Source organism: Elaeis guineensis, chromosome 7, assembly GCF_000442705.2.
Source record: "Elaeis guineensis isolate ETL-2024a chromosome 7, EG11, whole genome shotgun sequence".
Classification (NCBI taxonomy): Eukaryota; Viridiplantae; Streptophyta; class Magnoliopsida; order Arecales; family Arecaceae; genus Elaeis; species Elaeis guineensis.
The window spans coordinates 33,348,427-33,375,930 of record NC_025999.2 but is presented as its reverse complement, the minus strand read 5'-3'; positions in this window follow the sequence as shown (position 1 = coordinate 33,375,930).

The window sequence follows — 27,504 nt, the reverse complement described above, 5'->3', positions numbered from 1 at the left end:
CATTGAAAAAGTTATTTCTCTTCTCTTGCTCTGATATATCTTGAACTCAAAATGATCTAATACCTTTTTCAAATCTTTAAGAAAATGGACAAACTATTTTTGCATTTATATTACATGCCAAAAGAATCATACTCTTTTCAAGCATATACACTTATAATGGATTCTTTTGAAATTAATGCATTAACATAAATATTTTTGTTCAAATGTTTTGTCATCATCAAAAAGGGGGAGATTGTTGCTCCTAGATTGATTTTGATGATTACAAAGCAGTTTGAAGGGATACAAATAATTTTAAAATAAAAAAGTCCTTATGCTCTTCAAGGGCAAAATCGTAATTTCACTAAAATCCTGATTTGATAGTACCATTTGGTAGAACAAATGATTTGAAATCTATTGGTGAAAATTTCATTGTGTTTGGACTTATATTTTTGAAGTTATGAAGGTTTAAAGTGCATGGGTCGACTCATGAGTCAACTCATGGCACTGTGAGCTGATTGGCACGCAAAAATTCTCCTTGGCACGCTAGTTTTCTGGCTTGGCACGACCTGTGAGTCGACTCATGAGTCGACCCACAAGGCATGAGTCGACTCATGAGTCGACCCCTGCTAATTTGAGCCAAGAATTTCCAGAAATGCATTCTCTGGTTTTTGCAACAGAGGTCGACTCATGAGTCGACCCCTGAAGCATGAGTCGACTCATGAGTCGACCCCTGCGATGGGAAATGTCAGCAACGGCTATTTTTTTGCCCGTTTTAATTGCCATTTATGCTTCCTAAAAATCCTCTAACGGCTCTTTATCTACCTAAATTGTTTTCTCTTGCTTCTAATGCTACAAATTGCTTAATATGATGAAAGAAATTGCAGATTAAATAGCGGATCAAACGTGAAGCGAAAATGACGAGAAAGAGAGAAGAATAGAAGAGAGGATCCAAAATTTGCAAGAATAAGCCTGAAATCAACGAAATATTCATAGAGAAAAAGAGAGAGGATCCACAATATACAAGAGAGATTGTGAAAGAGAAAAGCAAGATCTTTCAAGGAGAGAATTCTTCACGCCTATTGTTTCAACCTTGATCTAGAGATCGTTCAAAGCTTTCAAGAGATCTTCAATCAACGATCAACCTCTTCTCAAGCATTCGTTCAACCGTTCATCCATCTTGAGAAAATTCGAAAAAGGGGTTCTTCATTTGAGTAAAGCTTTTATTGTTATATTTGCTCATTCAAGGAGCTGTTATTGTATTAATCTGTGCTCTAAATTTTCTAACTCTTTGTGAGTTTTTGCTCTTATTTTTGGAGGATTTCCAAAACAAGGAAAGGTTGATCCGAACCTGAAATCGGAGTGTTTTGGGTTTGCTTGTACCCGGGAAACAAGTGATCTAGCTTGGGATAGCTAGTGTCGGAGTTTCCGACGTCTTGTGTTCTAGCTTGGGATAGCTAGTGTCGGAGTTTCCGACGTTTTGTATTCGGATTGAATACAAAGGATAGTGGATTAAAATTCCCAAGTGGGATCTTGGGGAGTGGATGTAGGTGCAAGGTTAGCACCGAACCACTATAAATCCTTGTGTTTGTGGTGTGCTTTATCGCTTTATCTTATTTCTTTATTATATCCTTGCAATACTGCTTTAGGTTATTAATATTGATTTAAAGCCATTGTTTTGTTCTTCATAAGTTATCTGTTGGGCTTAAAATTTTTAGAAACCCAATTCACCCCCCCTCTTGGGTTGCATAGCTGGGCAACAAACCCCATCTTTACCCTGGAGCAACTTTTTGCTAATAGAGTGGTTGCATATTTCTGATACAACTGAACCACTGTAACCAGTCGAGAACCATCAATACCAGTAACACGCCCGTACATCTACAACGGTGGATGACCTATGGACTTAATATTTATGGAGAGATTTAGGTTTAGATCTCATCTAATCAGTCATCATATGACCGATCTAATTAGCATGGGTTAAACCAAAAATACCAAACAATCCAATTGAAGACTCAATCTTCTAAATTGGCCAAATAAGTGGAGATCGATAGGGGTCCCCCCGTTGCTTTCCTTAGATACCAATAAATTGGCCAGATCAACTAATGAAACCAATTAAATAATCACATCTCAATTATTTACCTTAGACATCCATAGGTCAATTGGTCCAAGTAGGTTAACTCAAGCGAATCAGGCTCAAACCATCGAGTCAAATTAGGTCCTTAGGTTAATCGATTATATATGGGATTTAATCAATTTGATCAACAATAATTGTATAATCATATAACTGAATTGGTCTAATCGTAATCAATACTTGACTTGATTTGATCAATTACTTAATCGTATTAGATCCATATCATTCAAATCAAAAATCTTAGATGCAATCCAATTATATGACCTAACTTTTGATTTTTCCATAACCAAAACCCTCATGCATAAACATAAACTTTAGATTTTAAAACTAAATTTTAGATCTAAATTCTTTCCATGAGAGTTAGTTTTAAATTATGAAATAAATTTTCAGATTTAACATACAAATATATATCTCATATATGCATGTCAAATTCAGATCTAAATAAAATTCAGATCAACATATGATATCATATATCTTATATACTAATCATGAATCATATTAAAAATAATTTTATAATCTAAATATGAAATCACATATCTTATATATGAATCATGAATCAGATCATATAAAATTTTAGATTTATGCATGCATCTACATATCATATGAACATGAACTAGAAATCGTCCTAGATCAAAATTCAGATCTGTGCATGCTTTAACATATCAACTATATGTTCTAAAATCAAATCCAAAATTAAATTTTAGATTCAAAAATTTATCTATATATCTCATGTATCAAGAAAAAAATAGATTTTAAAACTCTTTTCAAAACATACATGCCAATTTTATGCATATGAAACCTGCGGCTCTGATACCACTATTGGAATTCATATGTCGGGGCATGCATATGTGTTTCTAAATTTTTTTTTCTAAATATCATAGTGGAATAGAAGATTAAAACTTTTTTTAATCTAAATCATATATGTAAAAAATATAAACCATAAGAACCTACGTCATATGCTGAAATTGAACATATGCTGAAATTTAATATATGATCGAATCATATATCTGTTTTATAATTTTTTTCTTCAAACCTAGATCTGAAAGAGAAAAGACTCTCTCTTAGCAATGTAAGTATTCGGTCTCTATAGATATCTACTTAGAATCAGCCTGAAACAGTCCTCTTAAGATTGAATTTTCTTCTCTAAAAAAATTCAGCTTGTGAATCTAAACGAAGCTTGAATCGTGATCAACTCTTTGATCCTTTCTTTGATCTTCTTCTTCTCTTCTTCTCTTTTCTTTCTTTTTTTGATTTGTTCTACTATCATATGCTAGAAACCAGCAAACAAGAGATGCCCAATAGCCTTGGGCATGGAAGATGATGGGACGCCGAAGAGGTGGGGTGTTTCGACGCCCAAGGGAGAACAGAAAGGGAGGAGAAGAAAGGATGTGGGGGTGCTCTTATAGGGCATGTGGGCTACTAGTTATGATACCTAGGGACCTTAAGGGAGGCCCCTTTAAATAGATATAAAGATTGAATCCTATTCAATCTCATAATACAAGTCCTACTTGTATTAAGTTTTCTAATAACTTAAGTTATTCAACTTTCATTAGGAGACCTATTAGGCGCCAACTCTTGGAGCCCTTGCACCCACTAAATCACATCCCAAAATACACTCAAGGGATGCCCCAATAAGGATTCACATGCCCTCTAAAGCATGGTCACGTTCAACTTGATCAAATCAAGGTGGCGCGCCAACTTAACTATCAAGAAAAATAATTAGGGACTTGCACCCTTAATTCATTTGACCCAAAATCTTAATTCTCAATTAAATTTTGGGCTAAGGGTTGGGGTTCGACTTTTCAAAAATAATTTTTATATTTATAAAATATTTTTATAATATGGTTCTACCAACTAAGTTGCATGTTTGATTTATAATCAAAATGCAAGTAAAATAAGCATGAAACTACTTTAAATCTAATATAAACAGATTCATATAATTAAAATAATTTTAACTTTAAATTGCATAAATTTTTCAGACCAATATATGATGGTCGAGCTGGCTCTTTGTGTAGAAATTATTAACAAAGAGATTTTATTTTAGATTTAAATACCTTTTAAATCTAATAAATCATAAATTTAATCTAGATCATATCTAACAAATTTATGATTAAAGATAGATCTACACGAACTAGGATAATATTTGCACTGTGAAGGATAAATCTTACAGCAGGACAACCTACAGTTCCTGATTGATCTAAAAATTTTAATTTCAGATCTAGGGTTTCAGGGTTAGATCTTGAAACTTTTTCAAGATCAGGCAGTGGAAGACTAAAATAAATCAAAATTTATCTTATAAAATCAGAGAATCCATAGATCTAAGATCCTATTACATGATTATTATATAGTATTAAATCAAAAATTAAAATATAAAGAGCAAGAACTACATGTTGATCATATCAACATATTCTATACTACATCTAATGTATGTAAAATATAATAGATCATATCTATTACCTTGCAAGTTAGACATTCTAACTTTATTGATCCAAGCTTGAGGATGATATTGTGAGCCACACAAATATCCGACCTCTAAGAGTCATCCACATGAGCCCACGAATCACGATCAGAAGTCCTGATTCAAAAAATCAGCACAGTATGCTAGTACTGTGCTGATCCTTCTTCGATGGTCGATCAGATGCCTCCTTGTTCTTGATTTGGACTCTTCCAAAGATGAAAAGTAGGAGAAAAAGTTTTAGATATGAGACACTCTCAAAAAACTTACAGATGGAGGAAGAGAAGAGGTGAACTCAGCAACCCTAGAAGAAGACCCTATTTTTCTTCTCTTTGCTCTAACCCAGACACTTAGTTTTGTGTCTATTATATCTCCATGTCCCAACACTCTTTCTTCTTGATTTCCACATGCCTCAAAGGTCTCCTAATGCTCTATGATTCACAAAAATTTTAAAAAAAATTCATCTTAAATCAAGAGATATAAAGAATCTTTGTCTAGGTCAAATACCTAATCAAGGAAAATCCAAACAGGGCAAGAAAAGGGGTGCCCAACTCTTGGGCACCCCCTCCTTTTTCTACCATGGACTACCAGAAAAGGGTGCATAATATATGCCATAAAACCCATAAAAATCTCAAAAAAAATCTGAATAAAATCAGTGCCATAAGGAAAGAGTTTTGGTTTCCTAAAATTCTATCTCATAGAATTTGAAATCCAAACTAATTCCTACTTTGACTAGGTCCACAACCACATTCTATGTAAGAGAGAAAGAGTGAAAAACTTTGGATGTGCATGAAGGCCTGGGAGAGAAGGTTTTGTCGCACAAAATAAGAAAGAGTGGGCGTGGGGGGCTAAGGTGGCACAAGGTGGAATCCTAGTCTTACTAGGGTTCAATCTATGACTTGTTCAAATTTGGTTTCTCAAACCAAATCAAAACAAAACCAAATCAACCAATTAAAATAGGTCTTAACCCAATTAAGAACTTAATTTAATCAGATTAAATTAGATTTAAATCTGATTTAATTTTTTAATCGAATTAGAAATTAGGTTGACCCAAGTCCTAATTGAACTAGGACTAGTTTTTTCTTGCACTTGTCTTATCCAATAAACCAATTGGACTTGATCCAATCAAGCCCAAACCAAATCTAATTAAATTATATTTAATTAGACTTAATCTCAGCCCATTGGCTTAATCAAATTAAGTCAATTAGTAATTGAATTACTAATTGATCCTCCTGCAACACTTGCACTAGGTTAAATATCAATCGTATTGATCGTTTAACCCTAGAACGATTCTTAATCGTTGATCAACCATCCGATTGGATCGTGAAATCTAATGTGTGTGACCTCATAGATCCAAACCTAAGTCTGTAGTACAAGAATAAATTTCTATACCAATCAAAGTGACCATTTAGCAATGGTATCCGATGGCCAAATAGGTCGAATGTGTAGAACAACATCCTTAGAACCCATGCAGATATAGTTTCCATATAATTCATCCCCTTGACCAAAATGCTCATAGGACACCTCAGAGTTCAATTGTCAACTTTGATCACATTGTCCACATTGTATTTCAAAATATCAAATCCATCTGATGGATTATCCTGGCCAAGGTTTTGCTAAATTGAAATACAGCGACTCATTCTTCTCCAACTCTTGGAGTAGTCAATCCCATCTTGATCACACTTTGACTTTGCAAGTACTTGACTGTGCCCAGAAGCCTTCCATCACTGAATTAGAAATTCAGTTAGTCTAGTACCAAAGCACAGTGAGTTACTTGCAAGTCACTAAGGCGATCTCAGGTCTAAGGGACACTTATACCTATATCCCATCAAAGACATTCTCGACAGCAGAATGCTCTGGAGTTTGTCACGTTCAATGATGATGTACCCTTACATCTCACCTGTATGCCATACCAGTATCTTCACACTCCTTGGTTAAGAGGACAACCAACCCATATGGCCTACAGCGATTTATGCTTGATAGAAGCTGTCATCCTTATTAACAACCTATCATTTGGTCGTGAACAATTTTAAGGACTAATCGATAAATTCTCTCTTTATCAAACCTAAATAGTCCTAAGGATTTCATCACAACAACGAAGTTCATTAGAAGATAAAAACTTATGATGAAAATGTCAAAAATATATTTTATTTATTAACAAATCAATTACAATACAAGATTGCTCAATCGTCAACAGGCTGACGATTGGCTTTTGAGACATATTTCTCACCAACTCCCATCTATCCTAAAGCCACTCGGCACAGTATCTAATACCCATCTTCGACTTATGATTGTCGAACTCCTTTATCGCCAGGACTTTAGTGAAGGGATCGGCCAGATTCTCTTTTCTATCGATCTTCTGAAGGTCGACGTCACCTCGATCCATGATCTTCTGAACCAGATGGAAGCGGTGTAAAATGTGCTTCGTCCGCTGGTGTGCTTTGGGTTCCTTTGCTTGAGCAATGGCACCAGTACTGTCACAGTAGAGCAAGATCGGACCATCGAGGGAGGGTGCTACTTTGAGCTCGATGATGAATTTTTCAGCCACACAGCTTCCTTCATGGCATCCGATGCCACGATGTACTCAACCTCACAAACAGAGTCTGCCACAATATGCTGCTTAGAACTCTTCTAGCAGATGGCTCCACCATTTAGAGTAAAGATATAACCTGACACGCTTCTACTGTCATCATGGTCAGATTGAAAGCTAGAGTCTGTGAACCCCACAAGTTTCAGATCTGACTCGCCATAAACCAACCATTAGTTTTTAGTATTTCTCAAATACTTAAGGATGGCTTTAACCACTTTTCAATGATTTTCTCCAAGATCAAATTGGTATCTACTCACTACTCCTAGTGAGTATGCCACATCTGGCCTTGTACATGTCATGACGTATATGATAGATCCCACGATCGAAGTAAATGGGACTCTACTCATACGCTCTCTCTCTTTAGGAGTTGTTAGACAATCCTTCTTAGAGAAAGAAATTTCATGGCCTATCGGTAGATAGCCCTTCTTAAATTCTCCATACTGAACCTCTTCAGCACAGTGTCTATGTACGTGGACTGGGATAACCCAAGCATTCTTTTAGATCTATCCCTATAGATCTTCATCCCTAGGATGTAGGATGCTTCACCCAAGTCTTCATGGAGAACTGCGATGATAACCAAACTTTTATTCCCTGTAGTGTAAGGATGTCATTCTCGATTAAGAGAATATCATCCACGTACAAGATAAGGAATACCATAACTGGATCATTTGCCCATTTATAGATGCAAGGCTCTTCTCCGTTCTTAACGAAGCCATACATTTTGATCACCTTATCAAAATGCATGTTCTAACTCTGAGAAGCTTGCTTCAATCCATAAATAGATTTTCGAAGCTTGCACACCTTGGACTCATCTGTGGATGTAAACCCCTTAGGTTGTATCATATACACCTCTTCGGTAAGCTCTCCATTCAGGAAAGCTGTCTTTACATCCATCTGCCAGATCTCATAATCCAGATAGGCAGCTATTGCAAGCATTATTTGAATAGATTTGAGCATAGCCATGGGAGAGAATGTCTCGTTATAGTCAATACCATAATATTGACAATATCCGTTAGCAACCAGACAAGCTTTATAGGTCTCCATCTTTCCATCTGTGCCCCTCTTCTTTTTGAAGACCCATTTACACCCAATGGGTTTAATCCCTTCAGGTGGGTCAACCAATGTCCATACATCGTTGACCTTCATGGACTCCATTTCGAATTTCATGGCTTCAAGCCATTTTTTGGAATCAGATCTCTGTATTGCATCCATATAGATGATCGGATCCTCATCATTCTCATCGAGTTCGATGGGATCACCATCTCGGATCAAGAAATCATAGTATCTGTCTGGCTGATGCAGTACTCTATCGGATCACCTTAATGATGCAGATACATTGGGCTTCGAATCTGATCTAATCAAATCTGACTCAGGTTCAGCTATTGGTGTCAGTCCTTCTACCTGTTGAACTTCATCAAGTTCAATCTTAGAGGCAACGGTTCCTTCACCAAGGAATTTCTTTTCTAAAAAGATTGCCTTAAGGTTGATGAACTCCTTTTGTTCATCAGTATGGTAGAAAAAATATCCTTTGGTCTCTTTGGGGTACCCTATGAATGTGTATTTGTCAGATCTAGATCCAAGTTTATCTGTAACTAACCGTTTGACATAGGTCGGACACCCCCAGACCCTAAGGTGTGAAAGTGCTGGCTTACACCCTGTCCATATCTCATATGGAGTCTTAATTACAGATTTACTTGGAACCCTATTTAACAGATAACAGGTTGATTCGAGTGCATATCCCCAAAAGGATATCGGCAAGCTGGCAAAATTCATCATGGATCGGACCATGTCTAATAGAGTCTGATTTCTCCTTTCAGATACATCATTATGCTGTGGTGTTCCTAGAGGAGTCCATTGGGAGAGAATCCCATTCTCTTTTAGATATGTGAAAAACTCACTAGAAAGATATTCTCCTCCTCGGTCAGACCGAAGAGTTTTAATACTCTTCTCAGTTTATTTTTCTACTTCACTTCGGAATCATTTGAATATTTTAAATGAATCCGACTTATGTTTCATCAGATAGACATATCCATATCTGGATAGATCATCCGTGAAAGTGATGAAGTAGAGATATCCACCTCTAGCACTTGTGCTCATGGGCCCGCATACATTAGTATGTACTAGGCCTAAGAGCTTAGTAGCTCTCTCACCTTTTTCAGTAAAAGGTGACTTGGTCATTTTACCAAGAAGATAAGACTCACAAGTTGGAAGTGATTCACAATCACTGACTTCGAGAATTTTCTCTTGAGTCAACATGTTTATCCTATTCTTGTTTATATGACCTAGCCTATAGTGTCATAAGTAGATATCTGATACACTATCTAATTTAGGGTGCTTGCCAGTAGAATAGACTACATTAACAGGTTGTGATAACATATACACACCATTGTTCAAAAGTTCAAAAAAATAGTAACACCATTCATAATGATATTACAAACTTATTTCTTTATTGAAATTTCATAATCATTTTTGCCCAGAAAGCCTACAGAAATAACACTTAAAAAAAAATTGGGACAAAATGACAATCATTAAGAATAATGGTATGGGACTCAAATACAAGTTTCAAGATTCCTAATCTTAAAACTGGAACTGGTCTTCCATCTCCAACATTCAGGAATCTCTAGACTTACTCGAATCTTCTTCTGACCTACAACCCCTGTAATGAATTACAAATATGGTAAGGACTACCGGTATCCAATATCCAGTCAGTTATATCACAAATAGAGAAATTACAAGGAGTTATCATATAAATACCTTGCCCAGCAACAGCTTGCTTCTTTCTCTGTCTGTTCGGATCCAGGGAGGCAATGTACTGAGGACAGTTCCTCTTCCAGTGCTCCCGCTTCTTGCAAAAAAAGCATTCAGTTTGACTCTTATTGGGCTTGATCTTTCTGGTCTGGCCCTGCACTGATGTCCCAGCCTGAACTTGCACCTTCTTCACTTTCTTCTTCTTGTTCTTCTTCACTTTCTTAAAGGGTTGAGAACTAGAAGACGAACCTCCCACTAAGTTCACCTACTCCTTGTGGAGTTGGTGATCCTTCTCAAAGTTCTGAAGCAACTCCAGTAACCCATGGTAGTTTACTTTAGGCTTTGTCATTCTATAATGAGTGAGGAATGAGAGATAAGACTTGGCAGCGAGTTCAGTATTGCATCTTTCCTAAGCTGCTCATACAAGAGAAAGCTGAGCTTGCTCAAATGCTTCATCAGCTCGATCATGTACAATACATAATCAGTGATAGAGGCACCATAATCAGCTCGATCCAAAGTTGGATCCCACCAACCTATCATTGTCCAACAATGATCGGAGTGATAGGGAAGTGGCCATATCTGCACAAAGGAAAATCATAACCTAATTAGTAATTGATTCATTAAACCTAAAGATTTAGACTTTAATCAAAAGGTTTCTCCCACTATTTTATTCGAATTGGTAGCCTCTACCTCCAATTCGAGGAATTACCCTAATTTGTTAGTGGGTACTAGAATCCACTTAGACCGCATACAAGCCCAACTTTAGTTGGCCAACTCATGTACATCTAAGGGTAGGTTCATAACCAATTATTTTTTTAAATAATTTTTAGTAATTTTAATTTTGTCTCAGTTCCTAATCAGTAGGCTTTGGCCTCTACTGAAAAGGTTAGGTTAGGTCCAACCATTAACATGACCATACTTGGCCCATCTAGCCAATGAATGATTAGGCCCAACTTTGATTGGCTAACCTAACCACCATTTAGAAAGATGCAGTCAAAAAATCATATTATGAATGACAATTCCATCAGCCGATAAGCACCAGGCCTTTGAGCCTCCAATGATTATCCAACTGATGGACCCATTATCATCCACTTAATGGGAGGTTATGATCTAGTTATCACCATAACTATTTTATTTTAAGAACTTAATAATTTTAAAAGATTTAATTGATTTAGAGAAGGAGGTCAGATGAACCAGCTTATCATGATCCTCCCACTGGCTTCACCAAGTCAGCTTAAGGAAAACCATTAAAAGGGCTGGTCTAGGAACACCTAAATCAGTCACACTGATTTACCTAGCTGACATTGGTCAGCTCGAATAGTCAAGTGATCCGATCAAAATATAATTTCACCAAGAGGCCAGGTAAGTTCGATCGGTGGGAGGGTCTGCCAAAGCTTGCCTTAGACACCATCAAAAATGGTCAGGTAAGCGGGCTGCCAATTAAAAACCACCAGTCTGGTTTATCTTAGACACCAATTGGTTTAATTAGTTTTGATTAGATCAACCTAATAAAAAGTGCTAGACCGCTTAGCTAAGAATCAAGTCCATTTGGTTCTTGTTAAAGACATGGACTTGACCAACTATAACTATTGTAATTGATCTAGAGAATTTTTGACCTAATCTAAGACAACAATTGATTAGATTTAGTCAATTCTCTAATTAAGTCCATCTTTAATCTAACCTTAGGTCTAACCTAATTAATGGACCTAATTCTCACTAATCCATTAACCCAGTGTGTTATAGTTTGTGTCTTAGGTTCTTCAATTCACAATCCTAGAACCTAATCAAAACAACTTCTTAATTCTTAATTAAGTTTTGGGCTGAGGGTTGGGGTTCGGCTTTTTGAAAATAATTTTTATATTTATAAAATATTTTTACAATATGGTTCTACCAATCAAGTTGCATGTTTGATTCATAATCAAAATTCAAGTAAAATAAGCATGAAACTACTTTAGATCTAATCTAAATGGGTTCATGTAATGGAAACAATTTCAACTTTAAACTATGCAAATTTTTCAGACAAATATATGATGGTCGAGCCGACTCTTTGTGCAGAAATTATTAACAAAAAAATTTATTTTAGATTTAAATATCTTTTAAATCTAATAAATTATTAATTTAATTTAGATCACATCTAACAAATTTATGATTAAAGATAGATCTACACGAACTAGGACAACCTTTGTACTGTGAGGGGCAAACCTTACAGCAGGACAACCTATAGTTCGTGATTGATCTAAAAATTTTAATTTCAGATTTAACAATTAGATTATAAATTAGATCTAATCTAAGAAGTAATCTAAGCATATATAAATAATTATGTAATAAACAACCTAGGCTCTGATACCATTTGAAGGAACCAGATCTAGGGTTTCAGGGTTAGATCTTGAAATTTTTTCAAGATCAGACAGTGAAGACTAAAATAAATTAAAATTTATCTTATAAAATTAAAAAATTTATAGATCTAAGATCCGATTACATAATTATTATATGATATTAAATCAAAAATTAAAATATAAAGAGCAAGAACTACATGTTGATCATATCAACATGTTTCTATACTACATCTAATGTATGTAAAATATAATAGATCAGATCTATTACCTTGCAAGTTAGATGTTCTAACTTTGCTGATCCGAGCTTGAGGATGATGTTGTAAGCTTCACATGCATCCGGCCTCTAAGAGTCATCCACATGAGCCCATGAATCATGATCAGAAGTTTTGGTCCAAAAAATCAGTACAGTATGCTAGTACTATGCTGATCCTTCTTCGATGGTCGATCAGATACCTTCTTCTTCTTGATTTGGACTCTTCCAAAGATGAGAAGTAGGAGAAGGAGTTTTAGATATGAGATACTCTCAGAAAACTCACAGATGGAGGAAGGAAAGAGGTGAACGCAGCAACCCTAGAAGAAGACCTTCTTCTTCTTCTCTTTGCTCTAACCCAGATACTTAGTTTTGTGTCCTTTATATATCCATGCCCCAACACTCTTTCTCCTTCATTTTTACACACCTCAAAGGTCTCTCAATGCTCTATGATCCACAAAAATTTTAAGAAGAAATTCATCTTAAATCAAGAGATATAAAGAATCCTTGTCTAGGTCAAATACCTAATCAAGGAAAATCTAAACAAGGCAAGACAAGGGGTGCCCAACTCTTGGGTGCCCCCTCCTTCTTTTTCTACCATGGACCACCAAAAAAGGGTGCATAATATATCCATAAAACCCTCAAAAATCTCAAAAAAAATCTAAATAAAATCAGTGCCATAAGGAAAGAGTTTTGGTTTCCTAAAATTCTATCTCATAGAATTTGAAATCCAAACTAATTCCTACTTTGACTAGGTCCACAACCACATTCCATGTAAGAGAGAAAGAGTGAAAAACTTTGGATGTGCATGAAAGCCTGGGAGAGAAGGTTTTTTCACACAAAATAAGAAAGAGTGGGCATGGGGGGCTAAGGTGGCGCAAGGTGAAATCCTAGTCTTACTAGGATTCAATCTATGACTTGTTCAAATTTGATTTCTCAAATCAAATCAAACTAAAATCAAATAAACCCAATTAAAATAGGACTTAATCCAATTAAAAACTTAATTTAATCAGATTAAATTATATTTAAATTAGATTTAATTTTTTAATCAAATTAGAAATTAGGTTGACCCAAGTCCTAATTGAACTAGGACTAGTTTTTTCTTGCACTTGGCTTATCCAATAAACCAATTGGACTTGATCCAATCAAGCCCAAACTAAATTTAATTAAATTATATTTAATTAAACATAATCTCAACCTATTGGCTTAATCAAATTAAGTCAATTAGCAATTAAATTATTAATTGATCCTCCTACAACACTTGCACTAGGTTAAATATCAATCGTATTGATCATTTAACCCTAGAACGATTCTTAATCATTGATCAACCATCCGATCGGATTTTGAACTCTAATATGTATGACCTCATAGGTCCAAATCTAAGTCAGTAGTATAGAAATAAATTTTTGTACCAATCGAAGTGACCATCAAGCAATGGTATCCGACGATCGGATAGGTCGAATGTGTAGAACAACATCTTTAGAACCCATACGGATATAGTTTCCATATAATTCATCTCCTTGATCAAAATGCTCATAGGATACCTCAGAGTTCAACTGTCAACTCTAATCAGGTTGTCCACATTGTATTTCAAAATATCAAATCCATCTGATGGATTACCCTGGCTAAGATTTTGCTAAATTGAAATACAGCGACTCATTCTTCTCCAACTCTTGGAGTGATCAATCCCATCTTGATCACACTCTGACTTTGCAAGTACTTGACTATGCTCAGAAGCCTTCCGTCACTAAATTAGAAATTCAGTTACTCCAGTACCAAAGCACAGTGAGTTGCTTGCAAGTCACTGAGGCGATCTCAGGTCTAAGGGACACTTATACCTATATCCCATCAGAGACATTCTCGATAGCAGAATGCTCTAAAGTTGGTCATGTTCAATGATGATGTACCCTTACATCTCACCTATATGCCATACTAGTATCTCCACACTCTTTGGTTAAAAGATAACCAACCCATATGACCTACAGCGACCTATGCTCGATAGAAGCTATCGTCCTTATTAAATAGCCTATCATTTGGTCGTGAATAGTTTTAAGGACTAATCGATAAATCCTCTCTTTATCAAACCTAAATAGTCCTAAGAATTTCATCACAACAACGGAGTTCATTAGAAGATGAGAACTTATGATGAAAATACCAAAAATATATTTTATTTATTAACAAATCAATTACAATACAAGGTTGCTCAACCGTCAACAGGTTGACGATTAGCTTTTGGAACATATTTTCCAACATGTGGGCTACTAGTTGTGATACCTAGGGATCTTAGGGGAGGCCCCTTTAAATAGATATAAAGATTGAATCCTATTCAATCTCATAATACAAGTCCTACTTATATTAAGTTTTCGAATAACTTAAGTTATTCAACTTTCATTAGGAGACCTATTAGGCGCCAATTGTTGGAACCCTTGCACCCACTAAATCACATCCCAAAATGCACCCAAGGGATGCCCTAATAAGGATTCACACGCCCTCTAAAGCATGGTGTTGCTCCTTGGATTGATTTTGATGATTACAAAGTATTTGAAGGGGTACTAATGATTTCCGCTTGAAAAAGACTTATTGCTCTTCAGGGGCAAAATCATAATTTTACCAAACTCTGATTTGAAAGCATCAAATGATAGAACAAAAGATTTGTGATCCATTGGTGAAAATTTTATTATTTTTGGAGTTGTATTTTGAAAGATATGTATGTTTGAAAAATATGAGTCGACCCATGAATCAACTCATGGCACAATGAGCTGATTGGCACGCAGATTTTTTGTTGGCACACCCTGTGAGTCGACCCATGAGTCGACCTCCAAGGTATGAGTCGACCCATGAGTCGACCTCTGTGGGCTTTAGGCCAATTTTACAGAACCTTGCTTCCCATTTGATTTTCTGATGTTCTTCCACAGAGGTCGACCCATGAATCGACCCCCAGGCATGAGTCGACCCCTGTGACGGGATTGTTCTGCAACGGCTAATTTTTAACCCATTTTAAGTACTTTTAATACTCATTTAAAGTGGTCTAACGACTTTATTTCAGCCTAGAATATTTTTCACTATTTCTTGAAGCTATAAAAGGGACAAAAAAGTGGGAATCAAAAAGAAAAAAAAAGAAGAGAAATTTTAAAAGAGGATTTCAAGCTAACTTTTCAGCCCTAAGCAAAAGCTCACTCAAAGCATTCAAGAAGCCTTTAATCCAAGCTCACCAACTCCTCAAGTGCACATTCTAGTCTCTAACCACCTTGAGGAAATCAAAAAAGGTCTTCTTCTTCTTGAGTAAAGTGTATTTAAAGTCTCATACGCTCATTAAAGGAGCTTTCTTTGTACTTACTTGTGCTATTCATTGTTATACTTTGTTTGAGTTATTATTTTTGTTTTATAAGGATTCCAAAATATGGGAAGATTGATCCGAACCTTGAATCGGAGTGTATTGGATTGGCTTGTATCTGGGAAATAAGTGGACTAGCTTGGGATAGCTAGAGTCGGAGTTTCAGACGTTTGTATTCGGGTTGAATACAAGTTAGTGGATTGAAATTTCCAAGTAGGAGCTTGGGAGTGGATGTAGGTGCAAGGATTGGCATCGAACCACTATAAATCCTTTTGTTTGTGGTGTGCCTAATTGCTCTTCTTTAACTCTTCATTATTCTCTTGCATTCTTGCTTTTATCCATTAACCTTGAATTAACTTTATTCTCCCTATTTATTTAGCTATTGTCAAATATTTTTCATAAGTCATAAGTTAAGCTTAAAATTTTTAGAAACCCAATTCACCCCCCCCTCTTGGGTTGCATAGCTGGGCAACACATGGTCATGTCCAACTGATCAAATCAAGGTGGCACACCAACTTAATTATCAAGAAAAATAATTAGGGACTTACACCCTTAATTCATTTGATCCAAAATCTTAGACACCCAATAATTGGAGTCCAATGAATCTAATTCATTTAGATTATTAGCAGATAATTTAGTTTGAATTATCTTATCAAATAAAAATCCAAATATAAAGAAAAAATTGGACTATGATATGTGGAGTATCATAGTGAATGGCCCTCACACACCCACTAAGATTATTGATGGCATGGAATCAGCCAAATCCGAAAAAGAGTGGGATGAGGTTGATAAGAAAATGGCCCAATTAAATGCTAGAGCTATGAATGTTCTATATTATGCTCTTGATGCTAATGAATTTAATCACATTTCTACTTGCTTGTCTGCTAAAGAAATATGGGATAGGTTAGAAGTAACCCATGAAGGAACCAATCAAGTAAAGGAGTCCAAAATCAACATGCTTGTGCATAAATATGAATTGTTTAAAATGGAGCATGATGAGTCCATAACTGATATGTTTACTCACTTTACTAATATTACAAATGATTTAAAGAGTCTTGGTAAGTCCTATACTAACAGTGAGCTTGTAAGAAAGATTCTCAGGTCCTTACCAAGAACTTGGGAAGCCAAAGTGACCGCCATCCAAGAAGCCAAGGACTTGAACATTCTATCCTTGGAAGAGCTTCTTGGATCATTGATGACTCATGAGCTAAGCATGAAGCAATATCAAGAGGAAGAAGTCAAAAAGAAGAAAACAATCGCCCTCAAATCCACAGCTCCACCAGATGAAGAAACTGATGACACCGAAAATGAAGAGCAGGATGAAGAGATGGCACTCATTACCCCAAGATTCAAGAAATTTTTGAGAAAAAAGAAACAAGGGATGAGGAAGAGGCCATTCACAAAAGGAGAACAGAGTAAAGAAAAGGATAAAGACCAACCCCTTATCTGCTATGAGTGCAAGAAACTGAAACACTTCAAGTCCGAATGCCCACAACTGAAGAAGGGTCCCAAGAAATACAAGAACAAGGCCATGATGGCCACTTGGAGTGCGAGCGATGACTCAAGCTCTGAAGAGGAAGACTCGATTGAACAAGCCAACCTGTGCCTTATGGCACATGAAAATGAGGTAACTTCCAAAACTCCTAGTGACTTTACATTTGAAGAACTGCATGAAGCTTTTTGTGATTTAGTTGATGAACTAAAGAAACTAGGGATAAAGAATAAAGATCTAAAATCAAAAAATTAATCTTTATTGAAACAAAATGAAAGCATTTCAATTGAAAAATCCTTTCTGCTTCAAGAAAATCAAAGTTTAAAGAATGAAATTGCCAAGTTAAAACCATTAGTTGAAAAATTTATCTTGAGTTCAAATAAACCTAATATGATTCTTAAAATCAAAAGACCGTGTATGATAAGGCTGGACTTGGCTATAACCCCTTGAAGAAACAAAAGTATCTGAAAAATATCTATGTAAACTCTTTAAGCAACAAGTCTTCTAATATTACTTGCTTCAAATGTGGTAGAGTAGGACATAAGTCATACACTTGCTTCTCTAACAAAATTGCAAACTCAAATGTAAAAAAAATATGGGTTCCAAAAGGAACCATTATGACTAACCTAAAAGGACCCAAGAGAGCTTGGGTACCTAAAATAAAAACTTGACTTTTGCCTGCAGGTGTATCTAGCATCCCAAGGAGGAAACAGAAAATGGTATCTTGATAGTGGATGCTCGAGACACATGACTGGTGATGAATCCCAATTCATCACTCTTGATGCCAAGAATGGAGGGATGGTCACCTTTGGAGATAATGGTAAAGGAAAGATCATCGGTATAGGTAACATTGGTATCACTCCCTCTAAATACATTGAAAATATTTTGTTAGTAGATGGTTTAAAGCATAATTTACTTAGTATTAGTCAATTTTGTGATAAAGGATATAAAGTTATTTTTGAATCTTCTGTTTGCATTGTAACTAGTCCCATTAATGACGGCATTAAATTTATTGGACATAGACATGGTAATGTTTATATGGTAGATTTGAATGATCTATCCAAAATAAACATGCAATGCCTAGTATCCTTGAATGCCAAAATTAATGAGACTAGTTGACTTTGGCATCGTAGGCTTGCACATATTAGCATGCATTCACTTTCAAAATTAATTAAGAAAGAATTGGTTCTTGGTTTGCCAAAATTGAATTTTGAAAAGGATAGAATTTGTGATGCATGCCAACTAGGTAAACAAACAAGAGTTTCATTTAAATCCAAAAATATTGTTTCAACCTCTAGACCTTTAGAGCTTTTGCACATGGACTTATTTGGACCTACTAGAACTACTAGTCTAAGAGAAAAATGATATGGTTTTGTAATTATAGATGATTACTCTCGTTTTACTTGGGTTTTCTTTTTGGCACACAAAGATGAAACTTTTCAAGTTTTTACTAAATTTTATCGAAAAGTCACTAATGAGAAAGGATTTTCAATTCAAAATATTCGAAGTGATCATGGAACTGAATTTGAAAATCAAAACTTTGAAAAATTTTGTGATGAAAAAGGAATTGGCCATAATTTCTCTGCACCTAGGACACCCCAACAAAATGGGATAGTAGAAAGAAAAAATAGAACCTTAGAAGAAATGATCCGTACCATGCTATGTGAAAGCAACCTTCTAAGATATTTTTGGGCAAAAGCAATTAACACAGCATATTACATCTTAAATCATGCTTTGATTAGACAAATTTTAAAGAAAACCCCCTATGAGCTTTGGAAAGAAAGAAAACCTAATATTGCATATTTTCATATTTTTGGTTGTCGATGTTTTGTATTAAATAATGGTAAAGAAAGACTTAAAAAATTTGATGCAAAATCAGATGAAGCAATCTTTCTTGGTTACTCCTCCACTAGTAAAGCTTTTAGAGTTTTTAACAAAAGAACCTTAGTAGTAGAAGAGTCAATACATGTTGTCTTTGATGAATCTAACGATCTTCCTTCAAGGAAGAATGAAGGTGTTGATGATGCAGATCCTCTTATAGAAGGAATGAGGGAGATCACTCTGAAAGACTCTACAATTCAAGATGATGAGGAACATGAAGACAAACAGGATGAGGAAGGTGAAGAACATCAAGAACAACCTCAAGGTACAAATGACCTACCCAAAGAATGAAGGTATGTTCACAATCACCCTAAGGAGCTAATTATTGGTGATCCTATGCATGGAGTAAGAACTCGTTCTTCACTTAAAGATGTATTTAATCATTGTACTTTTGTCTCTCATCTTGAACCAAAAACTATTGAAGAAGTTGAAAATGATCATAATTGGATTAATGCAATGCAAGAGGAACTTAATCAATTTGAAAAAAATAATGTATGGACTTTAGTATCAAGATCTAAAAATTATTCAATAATTGGCACAAAATGGATCTTTAGGAATAAATTAGATGAACATGAAAATATAATAAGAAATAAAGCAAGATTGGTTGCTAAAGGTTATAATCAAGAAGAAGGAATTGATTTTGATGAGACCTTTGCACCAATTACTAGATTAGAGGCCATTAGACTTCTACTTGCATATACTTGCTTTATGAAATTTAAATTATTTCAGATGGATGTCAAAAGTGCATTTTTGAATGGATATATTGCTGAAGAAGTTTATGTAGAACAACCCCCAGGTTTTGAAAATCATGCTTTTCCTAATCATATTTTTAAATTAAATAAAGCTCTATATGGTTTGAAACAAGCACCTAGGGCTTGGTATGATAGGCTAAGCAAATTTTTACTAAATAATAATTTTTCAAGAGGTAATGTAGACACAACCCTTTTCATTAAAAGAAATCAAAATGATATATTAATTATACAAATATATGTTGATGACATTATTTTTGGGTCTACTAATGAATCTCTTTGTCAAGACTTTGCTAAGCTCATACAGGGGGAGTTCGAGATGAGCATGATGGGAGAACTTACATTCTTCCTCGGACTCCAATCAAACAAACAAAAGAAGGAATCTCCATCACCCAAAGCAAGTACACAAGGGAATTACTCAAAAAATTTGGAATGGAGAACTCCAAAGCAATTGGCACACCCATGAGCCCTTCATGTAAGCTTGACAAGGATGAAGAAGGTAAAAATGTAGACTTAAAATATTATAGAGGTATGATTGGCTCCTTATTATATTTAACAGCAAGTAGACCTGATATCATATTTAGTGTTTGTCTGTGTGCTAGATTTCAATCTAATCCTAAAGAATCTCACTTGAATGCTGTTAAAAGAATCCTTAGATATTTAAATGGTACTCAAACACTAGGATTATGGTACTCTAAGGACTCATTAATTGATTTAATAGGATATTCAGATGCTGACTTTGCTAGATGTAGATTAGATAGAAAAAGTACTAGTAGAACTTGCCAATTTCTCGAGTTAACCTAATCTCCTGGTTTAGCAAGAAATAAAATTGGTAGCACTATCTACGGCCGAGGTCGAATACATTGCAGCCGGAAGTTGTTGTGCTCAAATCTTGTGGATTAAGCAACAACTCGAAAATTTTGGTATCAAACTTAATGAAACACCCATAAGATGTGATAACACTAGTGCCATAAATCTTACTAAAAATCCAATTCAGCATTCTAGGTCTAAACATATTGAAATCAGATATCATTTTATAAGAGAACATGTTCAAAATAAAGATATAATTCTTGACTATATTTGTACTGAAAAATAATTAGCCGATATCTTTACAAAGGCCCTAAGTGAAGATAGATTCTGTGAAATTAGGAGAGATCTAGGAATTCTTGATCCATTTGCTTAAATATCTCTCTAATTCTAAGGAATCAATGTCAAAATTTCTTTGATCTCAATTTCCATCATCTCTCTTGGACCTAAAAGCTCAAGATTATCATTCTCACAACTTTTCATAGAGCAAAAATTCTTCTCCCAGAATTCTGAATTTTTTCAAAATTTATTCATATTTTTCTTGAAATTTTGCGAATCATGAGTCGACCCCCTAGGGTCGACCCAATGGCATACTTGTAATTTTCGACCAAAACCCCACGGATTCCTCTCTTCTTGGTTAAAACCCTATTCATGAGCCGACCCTCTCCATCTTCGTCTTTCTCCCTCCAAAACCCATAGTCCTCTTCTTCTTTCTCTCCAAATCCAAGGTCTAAGCCCAAGATCCTTCTCCCATCACCTCTCCACCTCAAATCGCCCCTTGGGAACGGCGTTATTCCCATTTTTCTTCCATGATTGGAGCGGTTGGAGCGTGCCCTAGCTTCCACCATTCTCCTCCAAATCGGGGTTTCTCTCCTCCAAAAATCCCTTTCCATCCCCTAATAACCCTCTATCTCCTCGCACATTTGATCTTCCAAGTCTCCTTGCTTGTTCTGGTGGTGAGAATGGCTCCAAAAATGAAACTCCCTCAAAGAAGAAAATCAGTCCGTGAGTTGGAAGAGGGCGTGCGCAGGAAAAGACAAGCTTCTCAGACCTCTTCTGCTCCCATTCCTGCTTTGGCATCTGCTCCAGGTTCCTCTCAGTCTCCTCTAAGCCCTAGTAAAATTCCTCTATCTGTCAGAAAGGTAGAACCCGGGAAAAATATTGACTTCAGATTTTTTGAAAAAGAGGGGTTCTCCATTGGTTCAAAGATCAAAAACCAAGGTTGAAAATTTTACTGTTCACTTAAAGAAGTTACATATGTGGATCTGGTTAGAGAGTTTTATCTAAATTTGTGCTGTGGCAATGGAACAGTAACATCCACTGTTAAGGGTATTGATATCTGTTTAGATCCTGTTATTTTGGGAGAGATTCTTCATTTGCCCTGTGAGGGATACTCAAACATGGAACTCCCAGTGAAGGAAGAAGGAATCAATGTGATTTTAGGAGGAACCTACTCGGGAAGCCTAAATAAACTAGAAGCCAAGATCCTGTCCATTGAAATGAGGATTCTACATCAATTGGTAACAAAGCTTTTCTTCTCAAGAAGTGGTAGACATGACCTCCTCTCAGGCCGAGACATCTGCATCATGTTTCATGTGATTATCCAAACCCCCCTAAACCTCCCATCATTAATGATTGAGGCCATGAGAGAAACACTGAATAGATCCAAGGCACATCTGTCTTTCGTATGGCCCTCACCTTGGTTTTCAGGAGGTTTGGAGTTAGTTTTGAGGGGGAGGCATCAGCTAGGCTCTCTCACTCTGACACCATCAACCAACACACTTTGCACTGCATGGGATTCACTAGGACTGATGGTGGTTGGATTAAGGGTGCAGAAGAGAGAGTTGAGGACAGAACTGAGGACAGAGCTGAGGAAGAAGGTCCTTCATCACCTCTCCATGATATCAGGGCAGCATCTCCAGATATCCAGTTTGTTTCAGATCCAGAGGCTAGCCCTTCAGAGTCCACTAGGAGGCACACCCCAGTCCAGCAGCCAGACAGCAGAGCATTTCCCTCAGAGATCAGATTGGCTGATGATCAGATTAAGATGATCTCACAGCGTGTGGCTTCCTTGCTTTCTCGACAGTGGGGCACTTCAGCTTTTGCTCAGGGATCCACATCATTAGATGCATCTGATCAGACTTTGATCCCCCACATCTCCACTGTATTTCAGATGATCTCAGATCAGTCAGTTCGGATTCAGCAGCTCGAGGGTTACATTTTGAGACTGACTGGGAGGATACTTAACTTGCAGGGACAAGTGTTAGCTCTGGCCCATCCACAGCCACAGGAGTGCACTACTGAGGTCTCAGACCTATCTATGGAGGCAGCCAGACTTAGAGGAGTATTGGAGAGTGGATTTGATTTTCTGAGGAGAGAGATCAGAGGCTCTAGTGAGCATGCATGCACCCAGTTCACTGCACTGCTTCAGTCTGTTTCGAGAGCTCTGAACCTTCTAGACACCATCAGGCTCTCTCTTGCAGTTCAGTCTATTGCTTCTCAGCCTTCAGGATCATCTCGTCCACCTACTCGTGCCAGCACCTCCACTCGTGGCAGAGGCAGATGGGGTAGAGGACGAGTTCTTGGTCATGATCCTTCATCTCCCCACCCTATCTCCGATACATCTGATTCTAATCCATCCAGTCATGAGCTCTACTAGATCCTTGTTGTTAGTCTTGTCTCTAGTCTCTTTCTAGGATCTATCTTTTGGGCCATGTAATGATGTTGACTGATTAACTTTTATATTTTGGTATATGTAGTGGAACAACTATGGTATTAGTCACTTTTTGATTATATATCTACTCTTTGAGTTACTTTCAATTATGTGCATGCTTAAAATACTATGAATTGCTATTTCATATCTATGATATCCAATGGTATATTTTTTATGATTGCTGTATTCAGGGGGAGTAAACATTAATGTTAGTAAAATTACTGTTAGTAAAATTAATTCCATCAAAAGAAAGAAAAAGAGAAAATGTATTCAAAGAAAAAGGGGGAGTAAACAATGTTTTTTGTTGATGCTATCAAAAAGGGGGAGAAATTAAAGAATCAAAAGCAGATTAATAAAAGAAGCAGATTAATAAAAGAATTAAAAGCAAAATGAGTAAATTGTTAAGCAAAAGCAAACAAAAGCAAATGAGCAAATGAGCAAATTTTAAAATTAATTCTTAAACATGCTCTCGTACCAAAATTAAATAATAAAATGAGAATGAGCAAATTTTTAAGATGCTAAGAAATTTAAAAAATAAGTAAATGAGCAAATGAGCAAACTTTAAAATTAATTCTTAGACATGCTCTCGTACCAAAATTAAATAATCAAATGAGAATGAGCAAATTTTCAAGATGCTAAGCAATTTGAAAAATAAGTAAATGAGCAAATGAGATATTTTCAAATGAGAAATTTTCAAAATTCTTAGGCAAATTCTGCTTTGCTCTGATAACAAAAATAAATTTTGCTCTGATATCAAAATCATATAATCAAATGAATAAATTTTTAATTTATTAAGCAATAGGCAAATTATTTATGCAAATAAGCAACACAAGCAAAAGCTATAAAAGGGACAAAAAGGTGGAAATCAAAAAGAAAAAAAAAAAGAAGAAAAATTTTGAAAAGAGGATTTCAAGCTAACTTTTCAGGCCTAAGCAAAAGCTCACTCAAAGCATTCAAGAAGCCTTTAATCCAAGTTCACCAACTCCTCAAGTGCACATTCTAGTCTCCAACCATCTTGAGAAAATCAAAAAGGGTCTTCTTCTTCTTGAGTAAAGTGTATTTAAAGTCTCATACACTCATTAAAGGAGCTTTCTTTGTACTTACTTGTGCTATTCATTGTTATACTTTGTTTGAGTTATTATTTATATTTTGAAAGGATTCCAAAACAAGAAAAGATTGATCCGAACCTTGAATCGGAGTGTATTGGGTTGGCTTTGTTGGAACCAGATCTAGGGTTTCAGGGTTAGATCTTGAAACTTTTTCAAGATCATACAGCGGAAGACTAAAATAAATCAAAATTTATTTTTTAAAACTAGAGAATCCCTAGATCTAAGATCCTATTACATGATTATTACATAGCATTAAATCAAAAATTAAAATATATAAATATAGCATGAACTACATATTGATCATATCAACATGTTTCTATACCACATCTAATGTATGTATTAAACAATAGATCAGATCTATTACCTTGCAAGTTATTGTTGGGAAATGTGTCCCAAAAAGCCAATCGTCAAGCTGTTGACGGTTGAGCAACCAAGTATTGTAATTGATTTGTTAATAAATAAAATATATTTGGCATCTTCATCATAAGCTTTCATCTTCTAATAAACTCCGTTGTTATGATGAAGTTCTTAGAACTATTTAGGTTCGATAAAGAGAGGATTTATCGATTAGTCCTTAAAACTATTCACGACCAAATGATAGGCTGTTAATAAGGACGACAGCTTCTATCGAGCATAGGTCGCTGTAGGCCATATGGGTTGGTTGTCCTCTTAACCAAAGAGTGTGGAGACACTGGTATGGCATACAGGTGAGATGTAAGGGTACATCATCATTGAACGTGACCAACTCCAGAGCATTCTGCTGTCGAGAATGTCTCTGATGGGATATGGGTATAAGTGTCCCTTAGACCTGAGATCGCCTCAGTGACTTGCAAGCAACTCATTGTGCTTTGGTACTGGACTAACTGAATTTCTAATTCAGGGATGGAAGGCTTCTGGGCACAATCAAGTACTTGCAAAGTCAGAGTGTGATCGAGATGGGATTGACCACTCCAAGAGTTGGAGAAGAATGAGTCGCTGTATTTCAATTTAGCAAAACCTTGGCCAGGGTAATCCATCAGATGGATTTGATATTTTGAAATACAATGTGGACAACCTGATCAGAGTTGACAGTTAAACTCTGGGGTGTCCTATGATCATTTTGGTCAAGGGGATGAATTATATGAAAACTATATCCGCATGGGTTCTAAGGATGTTGTTCTACACATTCGACCTATCCGGTCGTCGGGTACCATTACTAGACGGTCACTTTGATTGGTATAGAAATTTATTCCTATGCTACCGACTTAGGTTCGGACCTATGAGGTCACACACATTAGAGTTCATGATCCGATCGGATGGTTGATCAACGATTAAGAATCGTTCTAGGGTTAGATGATCAATACGATTGATATTTAACCCAGTGCAAGTGTTGCAGGAGGAACTATTAGCAATTCGATTGCTAATTGGCTTAATTTGATTAAGCCAATGGGCTGAGATTAAGTCTAATTAAATATAATTTAATTAGATTTGGTTTGGGCTTGATTGGATCAAGTCCAATTGGTTTATTGGATAAGCCAAGTGCAAGGAAAAACTAGTCCTAGTTCAACTAGGACTTGGGTCAATCTAATTTCTAATTTGATTAGAAAATTAAATCAGATTTAAATCTAATTTAATCTGATTAAATTAGGTTCTTAATTGGGTTAAGACCTATTTTAATTGGGTTGATCTAATTTTGATTTGATTTGGTTTGGGAAACCAAATTAAAACAAGTTATGAGACAGAATCCTAGTAGGACTAGGATTCCACCTTGCGCCACATAAACCTTCTCCACGCCCTCTCTCTTATTCAATGCCAATCTCTACTTATTTTGTGCAACAAAAGCCCTCTCTCAGATCTCTCCCACGTTCACAAAAGGTCTCTTCTCTTCTTTCTTACATGGAAGGTGGTTTGGATCAAATCTAAAAGGAATAAGTTTGGATTTCGAATTCTATGAGATAGAGTTTTAGAAATCCAAAACTCTTTCAATTTTGCATCGAATTTATCCAAATTTTTTTTAAAATTTTTGTGGCTTTTAGGGTATACATTGTGCACCCTTTTCTTGTAATCTATGCATGAAAATATGGAGGAGGTGCTCAAGAGTTGGGCGTCCCTTAACTTGCCATGTTTGGATAAGCCTTGACTAGGTGTTTGACCTAGACAAGGACTCTATCATATCTCTCTATATAAGATGAGTTTCTTTGTAAAATTTAAGAAAAAATTAGAAATTTGAGAGATATTTGTGCCATCCAAAAATAAAGAGAAATACCTTTGGGTCATGGAGATATAAAAGACGCAAGTTTGGGTGTCTAGAGAGAAAAATGTGAAGAAGAAGAGGGTCTTCTTCTAGGGTTTTTATTTTCATATCTTTCCTCCTTCCATCTTGAGTTTTCTGAGAGCGTCTCAGTTCTGAAACTTCTCCTTCTACTTTTCATCTTTGGAAGAGTCCAAATCAAGAAGAAGGAGGCACCTGATCAACCATCAAAGAAGGATCAGCGCAGTACTAGCATACTGTGCTGATTTCCTGAAGCAGGACTTCTGATCGAGATTCGTGGGCTCGTGTGGACGACTCCTAGAGGCCGGATGTATTTGCGGCTTGCAACATCATCCTCAAGCCCAGATCAACAAGGTTAGAACATCTAACTTGCAAGGTAATAGATCTGATCTATTGTTTAATACATACATTAGATGTAGTATAGAAACATGTTGATATGATCAACATGTAGTTCATGCTATATTTATATATTTTAATTTCTGATTTAATATCATGTAATAATTATGTAATAAGATCTTAGATCTAGAGATTTTCTGATCTTAGAAAATAAATTTTGATTTATTTTAGTCTTCCGCTGTATGATCTTGAAAAAGTTTCAAGATCTAACCTTGAAACCCTAGATCTGGTTCCTACAATTGGTATTAGAACCTAGGTTCTTTATTACATGATTATTTATACATGC